Genomic DNA, 25,933 nt, shown 5'->3' on the forward strand with positions numbered 1-25,933 from the left:
TTTTTATTACGTTTACTTCTATCTGCAGTTGAGTTCTGATATGCTGCTCTACTTCTGTACCGCACAGTTGGGGTTCGAGTCGCGAGACGAAAATACTCTTGGTTGAACTTTTAGTTCTTGGGACTGCTCTGATTGAAGAGTTGGTAGCTGTTCCCACAACAGCAGGGGTGTGTCGATGTCTTCCTACCTGATTATAGGCAGATTGATTCCGTTGTCCTCTGATGTTATCTGCCTGCCTCCTGGAGAAAATGACATCTTCTAGGAGTGGATTGACAGATCTATTGCCATATTTACACGCTTTCTGAGATTGACTAGTAACTGGGCCATATACTGGAGTATGTGGAGGTTCCTTTACAATAGATGCATAAGTGGCTTCTGCTATAGGAGTCGGTTGAAATGTGGGATTTGCCATAGATTTCGCCAAGTTTCTTGTAGGACTGGAGTTTTGAATACGTCTACTGGAGTTTTGGATAAGATTTGTTAAATCCAAAATTTTTTGTAGTAAGATATAATTTATTTCGCGAAGTTGGGCGTTTTCTGACCTGATTTTTTTAGTTTCGTCAAGAAGAGAAGCCATCATCGATTTTTGAGTGTCCAGGATTTGAAAAATCATTTTCGTGGTCATCTCATTTGGCTTTTCAACTTGTGAGACTTCGTGGTTAAGAAGGTGAGAGCAGGAGCAATTTGTCTGCTCTGATATCACGTCATGAGTTATGTCCTCGGATGGCCCACTCTGTTGAGTGCCATTTGACGATGAGGTGAAACACTGAGATTCGCCGTCGGAAAGACTTAAAAGATCCGTTGGGGTTGATCCTGAGTTATTTTCATTTTTCGTCTGTTTTTTCTTCGTCTGCCTGTAATTTATGCAACAGGGACCTTTCCACGAGTCGATAGCTGCCTGTGACATCTTTTTCCAGTTTACGGTTGACAAATCTATGCATTTTATACAGTACACAAGACCGCATTCCGCATTGCACTGGAGGAAGTCTTTGCATTTCTTTTTACACATATGGCAAATAATTTGCACTTGCGGAGCCATTGTAATTAACAGTAAAACAATAAATTTCTTTTTTATATTAAAATGAAAATTAAATATGCAAGGTAAGATGAAACATTAAATGCAAAATATAAAATATGCAATATTCGAAACAATATTATTGCTATTTGAACTAATTTTACAGTAAACTAATCAGAGAATTAGTTGAAATACTTTAGAATTCTTTAAAATACATTCAAAGATTTGAGTGCGATTTCTGAGATAAGCTTAGAACAGTCCTAATTTGAACTACACGTAGTACTTAAGGTCACACCACTGCAGATTAGTCAGTGATTTTAATTATTATATTCATGCTAATTATGAAAGTTTTTCGCTGCAACTAAAAATATCTAATTATTACCTATTTTAGCGTATTGCTTTGGAGAATAAAAGGCAAGCTACCTTTTATCCTCCACGGTTGTTCGCTGCGTGCACTTTTCACTTCTGAGGCAGTGATAACCTCACACATTTCAAATAACAATGTAATTCTCTGGTGGAGTAGTGCTTTTTGTTCGAAATTCTGATGCAATATTGAGGCACCTAATGGTGATTTGTTTCACGATATGACTTTGATGTTTCGTGGCATGCTTAGTAATCATATTTCAGTAATAATATTTAATGAAAAACCTTTACCACGAGAAATATTTTATTAGTTTATTGATATGCGACGATAAATTGATGCAGTTCGATCCAAGTAATCCTATTAAATAAGCTATGTTTGGATTTCTGTTTGGGTTTTGGCTTGGATTTTGGGTTTGAAGATCACGCAGCAGCAGTAGTAGTAGTAGTAGTGGCATGTGATGCAAGAAAGCAAAAGTATGAGCTTATGCAGCATCAGCCAAAAAAAAAAAAAAAAAAAAAAAATCACACCATTCCCTCCAAATGCCTGTCCAGTTCCTCCTTAAATTTATTCAAACTATCAACTTCCACAACGACAGATGGAAGTTTGTTCCAGCAATTAACCGCCCGCTGGCTAAAGGCAAATTTCCGCACATCTATTCTACATCTGTCTTTTCTTAATTTGAATTTATGCCCCCTTAGGTTCGTAATCTGAACAAGTGGAAGGATCCCATCAGAATTCAGCGTGCTCAACCCATTCAAGGCCTTATATACCTCAATCAGATCACCGCGCAGGTGCCTAGTCTCCAGCCACTGCAATTTGCAGAACTTAAGCCTCTCTTTGTAAGAGGATCCCCTCATTCCCCTCACCAATCTTGTTGCCCTTCTCTGTACATGCTCAAGTAAATCTACATCCTTCCTAAAATGAGGCCTTCAGACCTGTACGCAGTACTCAAGGCGTGGCCTGACCATTGCCTTATACAGAGGGATAATCACCTCCTTTTCCCTGCTAGCAAAATTCCTATATAACATTGACAAAACCCCATGACCTGCCCTGGCAGCCTGTCTACATTGCTCAGAGAACTTCATATCTGACTGCACAATTCTCCTAGGTCTTTCATTTTCTACCACCTTAAGTGTAGTAACCACACAATTGGTACGTTTCTCTGGGGTTACTTCTACCAATATGCAGTACTTTGCATTTGTCAAGGTTAAACTTCAGTTGCCACTTCTTAGCCCATCTGCCCAAATTATCTAAATCCTGTTGCAGTAGCACACTATCATTACTGTCATTATTAACAACCCTGCCAACCTTTGTATCATCTGCAAACTTCGACATTAAGCCTGATATACCTTCATCAATATCATTGATAAATATACAAAACAACAGTGGACCTAACACCGAACCCTGTGGGACTCCACTAATAACATTAGTCCAGGAAGAGCAGCACCCATTGATTACCACCCTCTGTCTTCTCCCATTTAACCATCCTTTTATCCATTGTAGCAACTTATCCTTAATACCATTCTGCTCCAATTTGTACAAAAGTCTTCCATGCGCAACAGTGTCAAAAGCTTTCCTGAAATCCAAATATATGATATGAAAATTGTTTTTTGCATCCAGTTCCTTTGTAACCACATCATAATATCCTATCAAATTTGTCAGACAAGACTTTCCCTTAACAAACCCACGCTGTGTCTGAATTATTGCTGCAGTCTTGTCTAAATGATCCTGCAATGCATCTTTAACCAGCGACTCCATTATTTTACCCGGAACAGAAGTTAAACTAACTGGTCTGTAATTACTCGTGTCGCCTTTCGATCCCCTTTTGTGAATTGGGGATACATTTGCACATCTCCAGTCCGTGGGAACCTCTCCTGAGTCCAAGGATGCTCTCATAATTATGGCTAAGGGTTTGCTTAGTTGCTTTGCCGCCTCCTTTAATATAACTGGATAGATCCCATCCACCCCAGGTGCTTTTCTTACGTTTAACTTCAACAGTTTCTCTTCCACTTTGCTCTCAGTTATTACAAGATCATTAAGCACCCTGCTACAATTTTATAACCTTCTGCCATTTTCAAACCTTAATAACTCCTCATGTGTGAATGTAGATGCAAAATACTCATTCAGTTTGTTTGCTATATGAGCAGGATCATCAACAGTCGAACCATCGATGTCAAGTGGACCAATCAGATTCATCCCCTTCCTTTTAGAGTTTATATAAGTAAAGAAATCCTTGCTGTTTTTCTTAGCATCTTTTGCCAAGGATTTCTCGTAATCTGCCTTCGCCTGCCGAACCTCCTTTGTGACCTGATTACAGATTAACTTATATCTGCCATAGGCTTCTGAGTCGCTTGATAATTTATATGCATCCCATGCATTTTTTTTCTCTGTTACGAGTCTCATTTGATAACCATTTAGGCCTAAACCTTGAACAATATTTCTTAATAGGTATGAAACTTTTAGTAGCTTCCACGATTAATTCCTTGAATGCTTCCCACTTGAATTTACTGTTGGTAACATCGTCAGTTGATCCCACTGTACAGTATTTAAAAACTGTCGGAGACCACTGTACTCGCCTTTACGGAAGCAAAAACCTTTCCTTTACCCCTGATGGTAATTAAATCTTTAAGTAAATCCCACGTCAGTACACTGTGATCACTGCCACCTAGTGGTTCTTTTATCTGCAAATTCCTAATACATGAAAGATCACTGCTGATAACCAGATCAAGAATATTACTTTCTCTGGTTGCCTCTCGAACATGCTGCTGCAGAAAACAATCATCCAATAAATCCACAAAAGTCTGACTAGTGTGTGAGTGCCCAAACCACAAGTTCCAGTCAATATCTGGGAAGTTAAAATCCCCCATTATAAGACATTCCGATATACTAGCCCACTCTATTTCTCTGTACAATTGTTCATTGTACTCATTCGAGTCACTAGGCCTATAACACACTCCTACTCTAATTTTTGCTTTCGCAGTGCTTATGTCACACCAAACTGACTCAACAGTGCACTGTTCATCTATATCAACTGGATGCACTTCTTTTGATTTTATGTTTTTCTTTATTAACAGCATAACACCTCCTCCCTTCCTATCCTGTCTATCCTTTCTGTACACATTGTACTCCCCAAATTCCAGTTCGGCATTCCTTATATCTGTGTGACACCACGTCTCTGATATCCCAACAATATCCGCCTTTGATGTCTTGACCAACACTTCAAATTCATCAAATTTATTTACTATACTTCTAGCATTGGTATACATGCAAGTATACATGCACCTATTCCTATTCTCAGCCACTCTAACACATCCCATATACCCACCTGTTTCACGATGACTGACATCCGTCCCTGAAACCCCCAACACCCCTCGCTCCAGGTCGCTACTTATTCTAATAGAAGTTGTGCAAGAATCACCTTCACCTCTGCCTACGGCTACTGTTAAACTATTAGTCATTGTATCCCCCCCCCAAGCTATCAGTTTTCCGACCCACCTAACACTGCCTCGATAGCATCAGCAAATATTCTTGCACCCTTTCTATTTAAGTGTATCCCATCCCTGTAGAAGCAATCTCTCCTGTTAACAAGTACAGTCCAGGCTGAAAACAATTCTACCCCTTGAGCCTTGCACAATCTTTCCAGGGCCGAATTGATCGACAAGGCTCTCATCATATACTCCCTCCTATCGTGTCTGGGCAGAATTGCAGACGCTTTCAAATTCAACCCTAATTCACGGCTTTTTTTTTCAATAGTGACCTGTACTTGTTAAGTAATTCTGCCGGTCTCCTACTCTTGATATCATTAGTGCCAACGTGTACAACTATATCACCTTTTGTGCCTTAAAAGATGATATCTGCTCTACAACGTCATCAACCTTTGCCCCTGGCAGACATACTCTGGTCCTGTTCCATCTATAACTAAGGGCAGGAGCGCGTCTCATTCAAAAACAAGCCAAGAAGGATTCCTAGACTCGGTTTGCGTCCACTATAAACAGAAACACTGACTGCAAATTAATATGGAAGAAATTAATATGGAAGAATTCGAACCTCTCTAAGCTTACCATATAACCAGCGTCTTCAGTATTTGGAACTTCTATAAGCCGTTAGAACAGTACGCAACAGTGCAGCAGGGTCCGATGGAATATATTACATCATGTTACAGCACCTTGATGACAAACAATTACAGCTGCTGCTGTATTTTATAATCGAATATTTCTGGAAAACATCTATCCTACGGCTTGGCACCATGCCACAGTTTTGGCCTTTTTGAAACCCGGTAAAGATCTTTCCAGTCCTTTGAGTTACCGGCTAATTTCCGTTTCCAGTGGCCTCGGTAAAAACCTTGATAAAATTGTCCACAGACGACTCGTTTGGATAATTGAAGACCAAAATGTAATGAGTAATAGTCAACATGGCTTTCGCCAAAACAGGGCTGCCTTAGATCTCATGAGCCAAGCCGAGTCCGCAATTCGCAATGCCTTTGTGAGAAATGAACACCTTGTTTGTGGTCTTCATCGGTATAGAGAAGGCATATGATACTACCTGTCGTCACGGCATTCTTAGAGACCTGCATGCCCTTGGTCTACGAGGCAACCTGCTTATATATTCATTAAGAACTTTTTATGGAACTCCCTTTCTACGACATTCTTGCAGGAACAAGGAGTTCCGCAAGGGTCTGTACTCAGTGCAACTCTTTTTGCCCTTAGAATTGACTACATTACTAAACAACTTCCAAATACTGTTGAGGCTTACCTTTATGCTGATGATCTCTCTCTCTTTCTTGCCATTCTCAGAACATGAGATATATTGAACGTCAATTGCAGATATCACTAAATAAAATATAAAAGTGGGCAGTGCTCAATTGTTATGGTATTTCACAACAGAAAACTGTCGCTATACATTTTAGCAATCAACGCAAATTACATATAGATCCGGAACTTCACATGTCAGACTTTATCATTCCGATTGTCAACAACATTAGATTCTTGGGATTAACCCTTCACAAGAAGTTAAACTTCCTTGAACATATTAAATTTGTACGTAATACCTGACTCAAAAGGCTCAACGTACTAAGAGCTTGGGGAGCAGATCTTACCTCGTTGCTTCGACTATATAGAGCATTGATTAGATCCCGTTTGGATTATGGTGCTACTACGTTGTGTGCTACGCTGGCTGGATCCAATACAACAGTGCATTACGGATTGCACTTGGAGCCTTCAGGACATCTCCAACTCACAGTCTATATATTGAAGCTCACGAACCCCCTTTGCAACTCCGCAGAAAAATGTTACTACTGAAGTATGCAGCCAAAATAAAAAGTTACTGTTTGCATCCTATTCACTCATACCTCTTCGATCCTCAACTACCTAATCTATACAGAAATAAACCTAATAAAATAAGACCAGCAGGCCTACGGCTTTTTTAAATAACCCAGAGTTGGGAAGTTCCTCTTCACAACAGTCAACAGGTAATGAATTACTTTCATTCAACTTGGACTACCCCTGCTCAACTGAACTCTGATACTTATTTTCTTCAATGGGTAAAAATCTTCTACCGACTTTCAACCTGAAACAACTCCATGCAAGTCACATTCAGAGCTATGTTGATTTCCTGCCAATATATACCGATGGGTCCAAATCTCAATCAGCCGTTGAAGCAGCAGCAGTGTTTCCCTCCGCTATTGGCGCCTCCGTAGCCAGGTGGGAAGGAGCAGTAGTGCGTAGCACACGCTTCTTGATTAGACCGGGGTTCGAGCCCGTCACCACCAAATACGGAGGATGCGGAAAGGTCAGGGAATGAACACCGCATATCCCGGAGCAATATGGCCTTAGTTGCTAATGCTCCTAAAAAAAAAAAAAAAAAACCCTCCGCTATTATTTCAGCTTCCCTTCCACCTGAATGTAGCAACTTTTCCGCAGAACTACATGGAATAAAATTAGCTCTAGAAAATTTGAATCTTTACTCATCTTCAAAATGTTTAATTTACACAGACTCTCTCAGCTCAATTAGAGCAATGCAAAATCCATCCTGTACGAATCACCCTGTTTTAAACCAAATAAGGAAGTTGCTCTTGAAAATTGAACAACTTCAACAATTACTGAACTTTTGTTGGATTCCAGCACATTCAGGGAAAAAGGGAAATGAACTGGCGGATATATCGGTAAAAAACCCCTCCACATTAGATTTGATCTCTGCCCATATTTCATCCTCTGACTATGATTATAAAAGATTTTATAATGGTTTTATATCATTATAAAAGCAGCATGCCTTGAACAGTGGAAAGAGCTGTGGCACTCCCAGACTAATAACAAACTTTTCCAGTTGAAACAGGAACCAAAATTTTGGCACTCAAGCATCCAACCAATTAGAAGAGAAGAAGTGGTACTTGCACGGGCAAGAATAGGACGTACTCATCTGACCCACCTCCATCTACTCACAGCTGATGATCCTCCTCAGTGTCCACACTGCTCAGTACATCTAACAATCAAGCATATTCTTTTTGACTGTCCTTAATATCACCAGGACAGAACATCAGTCCTGCTTTCCCTGAATAAAATGCAAGAACCAATATCACTAGAGCATATTATTGGCGACAAGGCAAACGTTAATGAACTTTTTTGTTTTCTGAAAAAAATTGGAATATATCATCGATTCCGAATAATTTCTAAAATGAAATTGAAATGCCTTCAATTCTGAATTATTCCCTAACACATCTCTATGGACAGGCGCACTATAGCCAGTTGTAGCTTATGCGCCATTAAACACCCATAACACACACACATCATCTATTCTACAATTGTCTTTCCTCAATTTGAATTTATGCTCCCTCAGGTGCGTAGGTACAGGCCTCTTATCCCAACAACATTAATCATATTAATATGTCGCAAGGTTCCCCCCCCACACCATGGGAATGTCAAATTCATGGCTTTCTTTTTACCCATATTCCCACATTCTGAAGTTCTCCACTCATATACTATGCACTTTGATGGGGAAGTTCGAATTTGTGTTGGTCGTCTAATTTAATTCCAAAATATGCGGCATGTACATTCTTCAGAAATCATGTTATATTCTCCATTTGTTTTGCCAACATAGTAACCACAAACGTAGCAGAATATTTAGATGTCCATGCAACCACGAGTTGCCATTTGCCAGAATATGAAAATCGCGTTTGAAGCAGATAGTCGTTAGCACCACTGCATTTATGGGAATGAAAAAACTAAATTGCCTTTCAAAAGGTTTTTTTTTCATCCCTTAAATACCCCGTGGAAAAAGCTGAACTTTTTTTCATCCAACCTCCTGTTTCTTCGCAATTACCATGCTTTCTTTAGGCTATTGCAGTTCAGTCATCTAGTCTGCTTTCTTTTGATTACGGACACTTAGGAGAGCTTCTTCGGATGAGGCAAGTCAAGTTCGTTTACTTCGATGCATTTGCAAAGAATACCAATTGACGGAAAGCAGGAAATTTGCAAGGAGCCCAAATGCACACTAGAATTATGTCAAGTTACGTTTTGGTTCTAGAAGTCACAAAACCCGAATGCGATGGATCATACGCAACTGGGTGTCTGTCATAGTAACTTGACTTGAAGGTGATAAACCCTTAGTGAATTCCTCAGACAATATCACTCCTTAATTTTTAAAATATTACAAATAAAGTCAAAACTTTTATTCGAGGTGTTCCCACGCATCATTGGCGAAATTGTACTCAGACCTGTATTCTGTTTTTGTCCAGTAGCTGCATATGCCTTTATTCCAACAGGATAATTCTCGACGGTATACCGTTGTTGTCAGACACTCACTCTGAAATGTCGACATGCTTCCCTGGCATGGATGGTCCCCTGATTTGTTTCCCTTCGAGTATATCTCTTGACACGAGAGTCATGCCTCAACCAGCTCAAACCACGGGGTTCTAAGGAAGCAATTAATAATCGCATGGAAGGATATTCCTCGACAGGGATATCGCGCGCCTTTTTAACTCAATTCTAAGGTGTTCTTCCTTAAAGATCTTTTGCTCTTATGTTTTGGCCATTTCTTGCGTTTTTTCTATTTCTTACGTTTTTTTTCTATTTCTTTCCCATTATAAGAGTTAAGGTAAATCATTATCATTAGATTTTCTAAAATCGTCTTTAAAACATGCAATATTCCATTGATTTATAACTCTAATCTGTACGCGGAGCAACGTGGAAGGGTTTTTTTTTTTTATTAAGTCCAAACACGAAAGGTATTAGAACCTGTAGTACTTAGTACCGCGTGTGGGTTGAGAAGATACTTGTTGACATTACTCTTGAATTTCTGTAGATTGTAATTTGGTTCTGTGAGTTGGTCGTTGGATAGTGAATAGATGCTGACTAGCTGAGGCACGTATTCGAACTGGTTTGGGGGGTGGGGGGAGAGAGAGAGAGAGAGAGAGAGAGAGAGAGAGAGAGAGAGAGAGAGAGAGAGAGAGAGAGAGAGAGAGAGATTATAGAAGCCAATTGAGAAGAACATTGCCCATGGAAGTACCTATAGAAAAGGCATTCAACAAACTTGGGCTGCTACACACGTAACTCCTCTTCCGAATTAAATTAACCGATATGCGACATTAATGTATTTGTGTGTCTTGCACCTCTTCAGGATTTATTTTACTTCCGCCAGCACAAGTACCACGTTGCACCTTCTGAATAAACGCAGTTATGCACTTTTCATTTTAGTGAAAATAGAGAATATTAACAAATATTCACTTAACAAATAATTAGCTCTTCCTTATATGCTTTCAAGATGGCTCAAAAATGTCAGCAAATTTCTTAAGGCTTCCCGATCCACAGGCCATCTATGGTACTGGGTCCGGTGCGCTATAAGTTTCGACCGTCTTTTGTGTCTGTACATAATGTGCTTTCGACGGAAATAACTCAACCACGAAGTGCAATGTCCTTACTTTTGTTATAAATAACGTTACTCTTCCTTCGTTTTATATGTTTTTGTTTCTTTTCCTGTTTGATTTTCATTCTTCCTTCACTTGAACAGCAGTCTTCACTTAACCCGAGGAATTAAAAAAACATGGAAAACTTCCGAACACGTCATAACAACGAAACGGTGGTTGCGAGTCCTCTTACGCATCCCTTTATGGATCTGACTTAGAGATATCCACTTTCTTGTTATTTCTCCCTTTCCTTGGGGAGAGAATCCAAAACCTTCCGGTTTTCCAACGGCTGCCACGCGCTGTGAGCATATGCTTTTTTTTTTTTTTTTTTTATTCGTGTCATTAACGTCCGTCACGGACTATTTTGAGGTGAACTTTGTTTGCCTCGGTCTTTTTACTCAAGTGCCTCGCAGCAACTTGCGATACAGAATAAAATAAACCCTCAGGATGGGAAATGCCTATGTTCAGAAAAGTAAACATGGTCTCCACACTTCCTGCATTTTCCGTTGTTTGTATTTACTTTAACAAGTTTCTTAAATGTTTCTGCAATGTCAGAGTGTGAGCTGCTGGAATTTCACTTTGTGCCTCTGTTGGTATTGAGGTAATCAACGTCATTAAAGGACATTTAAGGGAAAGTCACGCGAACGGAGATGCTTGTTGAAAAATGGAGGGGCGTTGAAAGACTAGGCTTTTATAATGAAATTTAGCAGTGGCGGAGCACACGACATTGTCCCTGGCCCATCAAAAACCAGGGCGCGCAAACCTAGGATTTAAAATAAATAAATGCATACACGAATTTCATCGTATTTCATTATTTATTTTTCGTTCATCAGTATTTATATATGGAGGACATGTTTTATTTTTCCCCGGGTGCAAGAATATCTATTTGCGGCTCTGAAATTTAAATATTGGCGTAATTCATTTAAAAAATTACCTTGTGCGCATGTCTTGTAAGTAAATAATATTTTATTGCAAACACAACCATGATAATAATAGCCATCACAACGCGCAGGGCTAATGGCTTGACAAGTTGAGGATACATCATAGAATCTAAAATACACTAAAATAGAAAAGGTAAATGATTGGCAAAGTACCAATTGTTACACATGCACATTATTTTATGGTATATAACCATAAAATATGCACAAGAAACAATACCGATAAACCTAACTTCCAAGATATAACAATTATAATGTTCAGCTGAGTTAACCGTTGGTCGTCCAAGCCCAGATTTTCTATCTGCAATGCAGAAGACTAAGTGGTACAGTCCTTATCAGTCACTATGAGTTTTACAGTACACTAACAGTTTGAACCAGTATTGACGGCAGTAGTAGCATAGTGTTTTGTGGAAGGCGCTACCGGTGGTTTCCGTCATCTGCACCATGGTACTTTGTGAAGAATTACAGAATCTGTAAAAGCCAGAAAAAGTGTGGTCTGGTTTGTGACAGAGTAGTGCTGTGTTCTGTTGTTCTGTCTCTGGTCGCAGGGCCCCTAGGGGAACCCCACGTTGCCTGCCACCACCACCACTGGGAGGTGAGCCAGGCTGCCCATTATTCTCTGGTTGGCCTCTGCCAGGGTTGCCTGAGCTTCCTGACGGAGACCAAGTAAAAAAAAAGAAAAAAAAAAAGGAGCGCTAGAAGAGGGGGTATAGAAGGAGAGAGGTTTGAAAGGGGAATGAATTTGGGTGGATTGACAGGGGAGAATTAATCCACCCTAACTTAGGCGAAGTAAGAGAAAGGGTGAGGGTTTAAGAGTCACAGGGGACAGACGCCCCTGTGTAATTGGCATAGTACTTGTAGATCCCGCACTATGTATAAATTTCTTGTTTTGGATGGCACCTAAGGACGTAAGTCATGCTCCACCTTGCAAATCTGTGGTGAAACCAATATTTTGTCAAAAGGCCTGATTATGTTGTGTGTGCCTGTATTGTGTAAGTATTTGTTTACGTTATGTTGTTTCAGGCCTGTTCGCCACCAGAGAGCGGCTGGCTCCTGAGCAGTCACTTCTTGGCGTCCGTCCCTAATTCGTAGAGCCGGACCTGATTTTACTATCAAGTGGATGCATCCATTGGAGGAAGTGCAATACCAATGGATACAATTACTTCCACAGGCTACCCAACCTGTAGAATAAAAAAATAATAAAATAAAAATAAATTAATTAATTTAATAAAAAAAAGCCCTAGTGTTAGAACATCTCTACACAATAATACACATCTATCAATACCAAGTTTTATACAGGTGTACCTGCCTATACACTGCCTATATACATTCAGATGGAAGAAGCTTACTTCCATGAACCATGTTTTAACATGTCCTGTTAATCCAGAATTTATAAATAAATTTAAAATTCAACAAGTGTGTCGGCTCCGGAGATCCCTGCTAAAAACAGACACAACCCCATCAATTTATGATTTAAAAGGGTCTGAGATTAAAGTGTTTATTAAACTGAGATTATTAAACTTGTCTTCACCGTTCAAGGTTTTTACCTAGAACGTATTCCCATGCTTTCATTGAAGCTTGTACATACAAGCGCCTATTGACGCCTAAAATATCAACAGCATGACTGCCCTCAATTTTCTAGCCTCACACGGGTAATTGTAGGCTCTGGAATCATTTCTAACTGCATGCCTCATGCATTCTAAAATTTAGAATTTAGAACCTGTGGCCGACTTAGCAGAAAGGGACGAACTCGCAAAACTGAATTTCTGTAGTTCCTAAAGTTCCCGCTCGAGGGCATAATTAAAATATTCAGAAAACTCTGTCTAGCATTAGCAGGGGCATATGATGCAAGAAAGAAGCATATGCAGCATTAGCCAAAAAAAACCCTCCGATTTCACCCCTCCATTCGTTCCAAATGCCTGTCCAGCTCAACATCACCTTTTGTGCCCGTACAACGTCATAAACTCTTGCCCCTGGCAGACATATTCCCCTGTTCCACCTATTTTTCTTGTCTATGCTTATAGACAAATAAATTAAGCCACAAAGTTTACCCAATACAGGACAAAAGAAAGTATGTCTTTAGCAGAAACATCCCCAAGTAGAGCCAGCACAACAGCTAAGCCTAGATGTTATCGTTAGTCAATATACAAATGTATACAGTTAGAGCTGACAATAAATACTTTAAAATTGAGAAAAATTTATATAATTATTATATAATAATACCATATAATTCAAAAAATATTAGCTGGATCTTACAAAGGTTTAAAATCACCCAGTTCAGCGAGTGAATGCTGGTCAAAGGCTCTGACAATACATATTCTAGGCCACAATAACCAGTAAACATTGCTACGGTTCAGGTCATCTAAGGCAGTTTGTGTGTCAGGTACTATTACCCACAAAAGTCAATCCCTTATTAAACACACTTTATCAGAAAATCTCTGCAGAGCGTCAAAGTGTTCGGCATTCTCAACAATAACAAAAACATTGTCATCATTGATACTAGAGAAGGAATTAAATAAACCAGCCCTTTCTTCATGATAGGCTGGACAATAAAACTGCACGTGCTTCTAATCTTCTCTTTCTCCACAGAAGCAGAAAGGACTGGCCTCCAGTCCAAAGTTGAAAAGTTTTTCATTTAGGGACCCATGACCACTTATAGTGAAGGATAGAACCATGCCATCACTGTGATCCCACAGTGAGTTGTATCTCCTACCCATTTCGGATTTGCAATGACTTTTAAATCATGCACTCCGAGGAGTGCCAGCGTCCCGCACCTTGGATGTTGCCTGCAATAAATCCTACCCAATTCGGGTTAGCATGGTCCTATCTGTGTTGTTCTTGGGGGGATGTAGAGTTATTCCATGCCGATTTGGTTTAGTTCTTCGGCTCTCTGTTCTGCAATATTGGCTCGCCTAACTGCAAATGTTTCCTACGCGTAGGTGGTTAATGCCTTATAGGAATCTTCCTCGAGTAGCAGAGTGAATTCTTGATTGCGAGGGTTCCTCTGTATCATGGTGAGGAATTTAAGCCTAATGTTGTCGTAGCTGGGGCACGCGTACAGGAAGTGCCTTCAGGACCTCTTCGCCGCAGTGGCAACGTGGATCAATGTCCGTTAGTTTTTATTGGAAGGATCCAGCCCGGTGATGATAACGGTCGCATGGATGGAAAATTCTGGGTGAGTTGTACTTATAGATGGAAGGAATCGTTTTGTGTTGGCTCCCTTTGTTGTAGTGTCCCAGTCATGTTGCCATTTATTATATCTCTTGTAGATATAATAGTATCTTGTAGATGTTGGGTTTATCCGTTGTCTTTGCTGCCTGGGGCCGTTTGTGATGTCAAGTTGAAGATTAAGCAGTTGGGTTAGAACTCCCTTCCTTAAGTGGTAGAAAAGCCCTCTTTTGACCACTTCTAAGTATAATGGCTGGCATCTAGTTATTACCTACAGAGCAGGGGTGCTGACAGTGCGGCACGTCCTCCAAATTGAAAAGAGCTTGAACCTCTGGATTGAATCCAACTTACGTTTCTTTCTTGCTAGGATGGCTTTTCGGTACCAGATGGAGGCAACATAACACACAATTGGCACGTATACGGCTTGGTATATGAGAGTAAGGGCCTTGTGTTTCAGTCCCCAGTCTGCCATGCTGATCCGCCTTATCATAGCAGTGTACCTTTGAATTTTATTGGCTAGATACTTTAGGTGGTGGTGGAAGGTAAGCCCCGAGTCTAAGAAGATACCTAGGAGCTTGACTTCAGTGTGCAGCCGTATGGGTGTAAAGTTTAATTTTATTGTAGGTGGTCTTGTGATTTGTAGCCTGCCTTTAAGGAATATGGATTTTTTCTCTCCTGAAATGGTAAGGTTGTGCAGGGCCGCCCAGTTCTGGAGTTTCACCAATGCTCCATTTACCATTGTCACCAGGGTCGCCCTGGTATCAGCACATACTAAAAGGACAAGATCATCGGCAGATAGTGGCGAAACATTCTCCAGAAGGTTATCACAAAGGCTTCTAGAGTTTCCATCAAGCTTCCGAAACATTTAAGGTTAGGGCCATATTCCATATATAAATGTATGGAATATGGCTAGTACTTGCTGTGCGATTCAGTCTATAAGTGGAAGGTTTCTGAGCGGATGCCTCCTTGAGGAACTTCCACGTAAACTTTACAGGTCTAAGTTTTACCACGAGATTTGAGAAAAGCATCCTTTCTTGGAGGAAAAATGTCAAAAACCGGAGGACGTCGCCTAAGGTGGAACAGTTCGTCACAGACAGAATAAAATGGTTACATCAACCTCGACAAGGCCTCTTGTATATCCGGATATATTACGCTAATTCTGCATTTTCATCGAAGGTAGCCAGGAAATTGTAACTGTAAACTGTAACTGTTGGTAACTGTAACTACAAGTAGATTTTGTGATGGTCGATCTGTGCTTAATGTCATAGTGGATTCGCTCTGGTTTGTTTAGGCATAAGTTGATTGTTCTGGTAATTGCTGATAAGCAATATTCCATTTATGTATATAACTCGATACTTGGGGGAAAGCGAATTAATATTGACCCGATTTATGATATTTGCTTTGGCGTGACGCGTTTTCCAAAATACTGAAATGTAAACTTTCATTGAAATCGTACACTGCGAGTCGATTATTTACTTATTTATTTTATTTTTTTTATGTATTTGCTTAATTTATATTTATTTTTTATATTTTTATTTTTATATTTTTTTGCTTTTTGCAGGCTTCCAGGGATTGGTCACCCTTTGGTCTAGCACTTCTACCATTGGGTGCGGGATTTTTGTGCTGTTAGCGCGCACACAGTGTAGTAGATCCATGCAATCCATCCACGTGCCTTAGAATGGGCTCCAGACAGCATTTGCCCAGGTGTCTGCTGCTGCCTAGAGGCTAGTTGGCCTGGATAAAACACACGCTTATACACAACGTAAATTTTACACTCCCCCCCATGCTTGTGGTAATTCCGGTTTCGATATTATAGACAATAAAATTAGGTGGATTTAGACTGTCTAGGGGTCACCAAAAGCCATATATACATACTGTATATGTAATAAGGCTTAATACATCTGCCAATACGCCTACAAACCCTATAAAAATTATAATTAACACATACGAGGAGTATCAAAAAGTTCGTACCCTTATGTAGAAATAATAGCAAGGTAAATAATAGAAAGGTGAAACTTCACTGGAACTTTAATCGTTTTCTATGTACTCTCCATGTATAGTAACACATTTTTCCATTCTATGGATCAGTGGTTTAATGCTTTGGTCATAGAAGTTCGCACTTTTTTTGCCTGAAACCGCGATTCTTTTCATTGATGACTTCCTGAGACGAATGAAAGCGGCGTCCACACAATGGTTTCTTCATTTCTCGAAGCAAGAAGAAATCTCATGGTGCTAGGTCAGAAGAATAGTGTGGATGCTGTAGTAGTTCGAAGCCGCACTGGGCAACAAAGTTGGTGGTGGTGGTAACGGCCGTGGGAGCCGGTGCATTGTCTGACAGAAGACGGACACCTTTGGTTAACACTCCACGCCTTTTCACCTTCAAAGCATCGCGTAACTTTTTCAAAAGATTTCTGTAGTATTCTCCGGTAAGTGTGAAACCACGAGGTAGGTAATCTGTCAGATTACCTACCCCAAAACACGAACAGCATCACCTTCTTCGCAAATGGAGCAGTCCTTGCCTTTTTGGGAGGTGGGGAGGAGGTGTGCCTCCATTGCTTTGGCTTGTCTTTAGTTTCTTGATCATACTGGTACACCCAGCATTCGCCATTTGTCACCAACCGATCAAAAAAGTTCTGAACATCCGCATTACACCAATCCAGCAGTTGGCGAGAACATTGCATTCGGCATTGCTTCTGCAAAGCGTTAGCAACCTTGGAACCCATCATGCGGAGACCTTAGACATGTGTAGATGGTCATGTAAAATGCTGTGGGCAGACACATAACTAATTCCCATTGAATTTGCAATGAAATGAATTGTCACACGTCTGTCATTCAGCGCCAACTGCTCAAGTTTTGCAACTGTCTGTGAATGTTGATGGCCTTCCTTCTTGGCGCGTGAAAAACACTTGTACGACCGCACTGGAACTTCTGTTTCCACTTTTTTACAGTGTCATAGGATGGACAATTCTGCCCATATACAGCTTTCATTTCTTCGTCAATTTCTTGAGCTTTTTAGTCCTGCAAATGCAGGAATTTGATCACTGCTGGATACTCCACTTTGTCAACCATAGCGTTCTTCCTCGGATTCCGGGCTCCACCTCTGGTGTACGATTACCTACACATTTTAGTTATTGAATATGTGGACAACTTATATTAAAAATGGCATCTTCCTACTGATGTTTTATCTAGGTCACGGTATGAACTTTTTGATACCCCCTCGTATATAGTCAAGTCTGCAGGTGTTACATTAGTGTACACTCTGCTTCACATGCTTTGAAATTATTTTCTTTTAAAGCTATTGAATGCTCTAGAAAATGATTTGATACATCCGTCAGGTCACCCCGAATACCAGAAAAATGTGTGTATAATTCAAAGACAAATTCTGCTAAAATTATATTTACACAAGGAACACGTGATTAGGATCTTGTCTTCTTGTATTTTATTTAAAAATTAATTCGTGTCAAACATTGCATTAAATTATCTCTATCTCTAACACGTAAAGTTAAAATAAGTAAGACTCATCCTCTCCTGGTTGCACATTCAGATGGTGTTTCGAGGTTGTTTTTCTGCTCTTAAGCTGCTGCTGTCTCAAAACGTTCAGCTTTACACAGAGGATTGCGTAAATGGAGAAGATGTATTGTACCTGGTGGCCCCATTTCATTTTAAAAATAAATTACATGCTCAAAGCCTAACGCAACCACTTCCTCCATTTTACCCTATCAGTTTTGTCATTGCTGGAGAGCATCAAATAAAAGTGTTTCCGAGTTTTTTCACCTTTCAAAACACATGGTATCATAGTTATAATTTTCTTGATTAGGAAAAATAATCGACATCTGAGTAAAATATTTTAGGTTTTGTTTTGAACATCATCCAGTGACGTTCACTGGGTGATACCGACCACTCTTTTTCCGAGTGACAAAAGTATTTTACTTTCCTAAAATAAACGAATGCAAGGATCACTCAAAGGTGCTCCCCAATTGTTTTCCTCGGGATTTTTTTTTTTTTTATTAAAGCTGAAAATTGATCTAAGTGTTGTAGCATATCATGTAGCACAACCTTTTTTATATATAAATCATCTCTGTTTTTATAGACTTTGTCATCTCAAGTAGTGGTAAAAAAAAAAATTAACTGCAGCCAATTATCAACCCACTGCAGAATGGAAGCCTCCTCAACAATTCATGGTGAGGGAAATGGACCATAATCTGCCACGCTGGTCCAGTGCGGGTTGGCAGATTGACCGTATTTAGCAGTCAGGGGCTTGAACCCCTGTCTACTCAAAGAGCGTGTGCTATTGCACCCCCGCTCCTGACCACTCGGCTACGGAGTGGTAGGATTCCTTTTTGATTAGACATCATCTTGGGGGCTGCTTTCTCGCTTAAACAAAAAACTTCGTGATCATTCAACCTAACCCTAAACGTTGGTTCCCTGATGTGGGAACGAAATTTAAGTTGTTGTTGAATGTTTTAAAATGGGCAAAACGGAGAATGAAATAAGACCTATTACTTATAACTAATTACAGTTCGAAGGCTGGACGGCATGCACTTGAATGAGATCTTGTATTGTCGTGCAGGACGACAACTTCCATTTCTCTTTCTATACACGTTCACAAATAAAATTAAAAGGGAATCCGAATAAGACTTATGATTGTAATGAAATTCTTATTTACAGTAGAGCAACATTAAAATTATTAATTTCAAACTTGGCTAATTTAACATGATCTAAATTTCGACTTGCACATTAAAATTATAAAGCGCTGACAAAAGAGCTTTTTTTTAACATAGTTTTTTTAACGTTATTTTACTGGAAAATAATGAATGTCTCCTTGATTTCCTAAATCTAAAATTCTGTAAAGTGTTTTATAAATCGTAGTTTTTATTTTAAGCATAAGGAAATCGGAGTTATTCGCGTCTGTGGAACAAGTACTTTGGAGCAAATCGATAGAGGTAATTTCCTGTGGAAGTGCTGAGCGCCATCTGCTTCTAACAATAAGCGGATAATCTGTTTCTGTAGGATTAAATTGGTAGTGTAATATATTAATAGGGGTCATATCGGGACTGCGAATTCTAAAATGGGTAAAGCCCGAGAATACGACAAAACTTCGACCGTAGGCTACATATACAGATTGTAACTACCACGACCTTTTTACGTGATCTTTGTACGCGTCGCAAACGAAGCGTTTATCTGAGAATGTCTACCAACATCATACTTTTCATGTCCGAAGACCACAGCCATTGTTTTTCTGCAGAGGAAGCAATCTTCGACCACCTTTTGCTTGAAGAAATTGGGTGACGTTACCCAATCGATTGTCATCAGCGTTTCATCCATCAGTGAAAAGAAATCTTCCATCTGCTTCAAATCGCCAGAAACGCACAAGCAACTTCCTTCCCACCACATGCAATTCAGATATTTTTTATGTAATTTTAGCTATAAATATGTGTAGGTACCTTAGAACGAAACTGTTTTCACAGGGAAAATATTCTTGATTTTGAATATTTTATTTGAATAATTTTCTTAAATATATATTTTTTTCAATTTTGAACAATTTAAATATTCTTGAGTAATTTTAATTCAATTAAGAGACATTAGAAGATTAATATATAATTCATTAATTAGAGACGGAAGCACGAAATGTCCAGTATCAATTAGTTTTGACTTTCGTGAAAACCGATTCCTTATCTTCCTTTTGTAAGAGTGTTCCTGATTTTTGCCTGTAGTACGTAACCATTAATTCTTATGTTGAGTGTATCGAGCATTATGAAAAGTTATATTCATCATTCAAAAGTTACCATGGATAAAACTGTTTCGCAAAGTACATACAGGAGTAAACTATGCGAACTGGGTCAGTGACAGTAAAAATTCAGGGTACAGGTACCTGTGGAATCAAGCAGGGCGTAGTACTCTCTCTCTCCCACCCTGTTCAACATTTATTAAGGACATTAATCCCCACTAACGGGGTAATTTTTTAGTGTAAATGATGCAATATTACTGGAGCAATGCCAACGCCCAAACACAGCATGGTTTGAATCTGTCACCAAAAAACAAGTAATGAATTCAGTACACGTAATTTCAGCAGGAAGAGTAAAACCAAATTATTGTCCCGAGGTTTGTCCATAAAAATGAAAAGGTATTGATCCTTGGCACTCAATAACCAATAGTGAATACATCCTTTTACTCTTGACAGGTACTGGAAAGCATTTCGCTTTTTCTAGCAATTTCACGAGAAAGAAAGAAAGAAAACAAAAAACTTTTGCCGATTTTTAAGAGACTTCAAATCAGGGAGATTAAAGCTTTAAACGAGTATCCTCAAGAGTACATGAGAATACAGGCTGTTGTTTGCAATTTGAAAAAAAAAAAAAAAAAAAAAAGTCACATGAACAGAATTACCAACTCTGCGTACTTTGAAACAATTTAACCTCGATTTGTCTTATCTAATACTCGTTTTTTTAATTTGTTAAATTTAAACTTTAATTTTAAATTTAATTTTTAAATTTGTTTTAATTTGGTGAAAACATCAAGTAAAGTTCGTTTGTTGAGCTCATATTTCTCGCAAGGTAACTTGTTTTAAAATCAGTTTTTTTTAAAGCAATTTCTTCTTAAACATTGAGCAGATTCATAAAAGCATATTTGATATAGCAAAAATTTCTAAGTTTTGTGTTACTCTTGAATATTAAATATGAGAATTCCACGTAAAATTATTTTCCAGTCAAAATGAAGATAACTCTCTTCACTACGATTGAAATGGTCGAAGCAACATCATAAGACTCCAGCCCCATTCGAGATAAAAAAAAATATTCAGCGGATACCGAATCCAGGATCTAGAGCACTTGTGGATGAGGAATGCCCCAACTCCGCTTTTAGGTCTCGCAGTAAACAAACACAAAATCGTTAACTGAACAAATCCTTGATCCGTCAACGATTTGGACTGTGACTTTCTGAAATTTTTGCACGAGAATGAGCATCAGCGGGCATTCTTGTAAAACTGAAACTGTCGCACTACAGTATTAAAAAAAAAAAGAAGTAAACTACAGCCATCATCAATCCACTGCACGAAGGAAGCCTCCTCAATGACTCATTTTGAGGGAAATGGACCATAATCTGCCACGCTGTTCCATTGCTGGTTGGCAAATCGACCATATTTAACAGGTAGTGATTTTGAACCCCGGTCTACTCAGAGAGTGTACTATTGCACTCACGCTCCTTACTACTCGGCTACCGAGGCCTTCATAAGAAATCCCAATGTTTGATATTCACTGTTATTTAATAATGTATTCTTAAGTGTCTAATTATATTATAAATATGCTTAATTCTTTGTGATGTGTATTTATTCTTTATCATATTCCGCTGTTAACCTCTGGCCTCCCTGGTGTTAATGGCCATTGCATGATGTTAATGGCGTGACAGTTTAAAAAAATCACTTATAAATCCACTCTATTGCTTATCACACAAACGTTGTTTCTGCTGCGTGGCTTTTCAGGTGGAATCTGTAATTCGTACTCTTTGTTCCAAACAGTCCGAAACACGTGCTTCGCTAGTTGATATCTTTTCACAGTTCAACATTGCTTTTCACACCAATCTCTGCTTCTGTGGTGTTGAGGAAACTTGGACACACATTCTGTATCGCTGCAACCTGTACCACGACGACAGATCTACACTACAAGCTGCTGTCAGCAACTTCTCTGAAGGAAATGAAGTGGCACTGACTGAAAATTCTCAATCGTTCTCAGCTCAACAACAATTCTGCTCTGCTGTTTTCACTAAAAGAAAGCAACTCTTCTCAAGTTTATCAACAACAAGGAACCAGCCCAACACCTGCAATGTCTATCGATATCTCTTAAAACTGTTATCACCTGCCATCTATTTTTTTTTTTTGGGTGCGGTTTTCGTTCTTACTAGGACAGATAAAGACTGCTGTCTTGTGGTTCCTGTGCCATAATTTATACTTCTGATTAGTTGCGTGATGTGATTTGCTGCGTGAACATGTTACATGTTCATTACACTTATAACATTCTAATTAACACGATTATATGTATGTGTCATTGTATGTTTCATTATATATATCATTATATATATTGTATGTATCATTATATATATTGTATCATTACATCATTGTATATATATCTATGTATGTACATAGCGGTTTGCCAGTTTCTGGCTAGGGGCCGCTTGTTATTTTTGTTAATAATAAGTTCAACTCCAAACTCGCCGGACTAATTTTTCCTCTTTCACCTTTATCCCTTCTACACTGGTGTTAAAAGAAAGTGCATCACCCCTTAAAATTGTAATTGTCGTCCGAATAATGTAAGTATATGGCAATATTTCTTACAGATTGCATCAGATAAGATTGACACGCGTAGGTGATGACGTAATATTGCATCAACTGTCACTTTCAGCTATATAAGCACGCTCTGCAAGAGTTGCAGTCATTCATTGCTTGTGACAGGATGATTACTTACGTGCAGTTGACGCCACGAAGAAAGAGTGCTATTGTTGCTTTACGTGAGGAAGGATGTTCTTCCCGTCATATTATTTATAGAGTGTCTTGTAATCAGTTGACAGTGTTTAGATTTCTTTCCAAACTCAAGAATACTGGTTCTGGAGATAGGGAACCGGACGCAAACGAGTCTCTACGCCTAAACAGGACCGCGTTTTGAAGCGCTTATGCCTGAAAAACCGTAAAGCTTCTTCGTCTGAGCTGAAAAGAGAATGGGAAGAACGTACAGGAGTGGTAGCAAGTGCAGTAACAGGCAGAAGAGGCGTCTTCAAAAATGGACTTATAGCCCGTCGTTCTAAGAAGAAGCCCTCTCCTCCTCCAGCCGACCGGGCTAGCCAGGTGGGTAATGTGCCTGCCTCGCAATCCAAAGGTGTATAAGTGTGTGTTGTTGTCTTATGGCACTAGGGGTTTCCCCCATCTCCGCGTTGCTTTCATTGTGGTGAACCAGTTCACTGGGAAATTTAGCCGTTGGACCCCTATTGAGGCCCAACGTTGTCCCACTTACGCCCCGTGGAGGCAGACCAGGAACCCAGTAGCTGTAGATTCACTCTGGCAGGTCCTGCCGCTTAATTTCCTGAGATTTCGGCGGCTAAGACCTTAAAAAAAAAATAAAATAATAATAATAATAAATAATAATAAAAACAAATAAAAAAAATAAAAAGGTCGCGGGTTCGAATACCGCCTCGGGCTTGGATCACAGTAAAATGCAAAAACCTTGGGAGGTGCATTATGGCCACAGAAGCTGATGCGCCAACAACTAACAAAAAAAAAAAAAAAACCCTCTCCTCACACAAAAAATGAAAAAGGCCCGATTAATTTGGTGTAAGGAGCATGTCAAATGGATCTCCGAGCAATGGAAGTCAGTTATTTTCTCGGATGAGAAGAAATTCAACCTGCATGGCTCTGATGGGAGACAAACGATAAGTCTTAGACGTGGTGAAGAATACCATCCAGACTGTATGGTGTCTACAGTGAAATTCCCTGCTAGCCAAATGATATGGGGGTGCATTTCGTATTGCGGAGTAGGTCACCCGCAGTTTATAAAAGGTTCCGTAAATGCCAATGGATACCTGGCTATATTGGAAGGCAAATTGCTGCCAACCATTAGAGACCATTTCAACCTGCCAAGTAACTGCATCTTTCAGGACTACTCTGCTCCTTGTCATCGGGCGAAAAGTGCAAGTAGGCACTTCTGTAGTTACTTTAGCTTCATTTCTGCATTAGAAGTTCGACAGTAATATGTTTACATTTGTTACAGGTGAAAAAATGGTTGGAAGAACGGTTCATTACAACTGTTAGCTGGCCAGGAAACAGCCCGGCCGGACCTGAATCCTATAGAGAACTGTTGGCGTCGTGTGGAATCTGCAGTTGCCAGAAAGAAACCAAGCCATAATTCGTGTTTGGAACCACGAACTATCAGTTGATTATCTTCAGGAATTGATCTTGTCAATGCCTCGACTGTGTGCTGCTGTCGCCAGAGGCGGGTCAAATAAATATTAGTTTGCACCTGGTGAACTTTTCATTTTGTTTTCCATTGAAAATGATAAACTGAATCAAATTGTGAGGGGTTCTGATAACATTTCAGCCATAATTGTCATGTTTCCTAAACTGTTGTATAAAGGTTGCAAATGCTCATTTTGGAATATTTTGAGAGTACCTGTCAAATATTACTTAGCTTTGCCTTAACTATTAATAAAGATCTTTTGTTTATATTTCTATTTGTGATGCTAGTCATTAATGTAACATACCATCGCGAAAAAAGGGTTAGAAATGTGAAATTCCTAGGTGATGCACTTTCTTTGAACACCAGTGTACTTTTGTTCTTTGGACAACCTTTCTCATTTATTTCTTGAAAATCGATCTACATATATTTAAATCCACAAGTTAAGATGTTAAAATGTATAACATCTGGCAATATCCTATTTCTCGCTGAAGTAGTTACTGGAGTGGTTGACTGCCCAAGTATAGGCCTCTTTTGGACAGGATGAAACCAAGGAATCTCCTTCCTGCTGCAGTTACATTCAGTGCTATCTAACTTAACATAGGATTTTTTAAAGCAAATTAACTCAATGAATATAGATTGAAAAGCCTGTTGGAAGCTCGCATCCTCAACTCTAGACTGGTATATCTCAGAATGGTTTCGGGAAAGGAAGATCTTGCCTGAAAAATCTGTAAATTACTATGACTAGGTTACAAAGCATTTGAATGCAAGGAACGAACTTTGACATTGTATATCGGGATTTCTAGTAAGCCCTTTGATACGGTTTATCATGACAGGTTATTACAGTGTTATAACTAAATTAGAGGAGGGAAGATTCATCAGTTGATTTAGGAGTTCGTTGAAAGGCAGGAGACAGAGGGTGATCATAAATGGGTATTCTTCAGAGTGAGCTGGAATATCAAGTGGGGTTTTTCGGGGATCGGCGCCCGGACCTCTTATTTCTTATTTTGCCTAGTTTAGTGATACTGATGACAGGTTACAGGTGAAGCTGTCAAAGATTGTTGCCGATTTAGAGGAGGAAGGAAGTTAACAACCGTAACTAGTCTATGTTGCTTCAAAATTAAATGAACCGATATCTGAAGTACGGTCGGAAAAATGGCAGCTAAATTTTTTATGCCACCAAATGCAATTTTGGGGAACTGGAACATAGAATAGGTTAAAGGGGGAAATTAAAGGATATTCAGGATGAGAAGGATTTTGATTTCGGTTAGGGAAAACATGAAGAAAATGAAAAACAAGTGGCAATGACGACCTCTGTTCTATTTATAATTTATTGGAATTTTTCAAGTAGAAAAAAAAAGAGATCATCATCCCTCCCTGTAAGGTCATAGTGAGACCACCTTGGCATATTGTATCCAGGCCGGGAGGCTGCATCTGAACTTCTAGAGAAGGTGCAAAGAAAAGTAACTGGATTGGTGAAGAGTGCTAAGTATTGTCCCCATGAGGAACAGCTTAATAGATGCCGTCTGCAGAGTTTAACGCATGATGGAAGCAGATCTTTGGAGGTGTTGATTGAACTTTGAAAGGGAGAAGATTCGAGTGAATATGGAAGGAATATTC

At 39.4% G+C, this 25,933-nt stretch overlaps 1 protein-coding gene across 2 annotated transcripts in view; it reads left to right on the forward strand.

The window, feature by feature from the left end:
* LOC150081124 (uncharacterized) overlaps nucleotides 1–25,933 on the forward strand; it is a 1,253,880-nt gene that overhangs the window by 196,399 nt on the left and 1,031,548 nt on the right. The window lies entirely within an intron of this gene.

The sequence above is a fragment of the Mastigoproctus giganteus genome, chromosome 9, assembly GCF_048544385.1.
Source record: "Mastigoproctus giganteus isolate SK-2022 chromosome 9, ASM4854438v1, whole genome shotgun sequence".
Lineage (NCBI taxonomy): Eukaryota > Metazoa > Arthropoda > Arachnida > Uropygi > Thelyphonidae > Mastigoproctus > Mastigoproctus giganteus.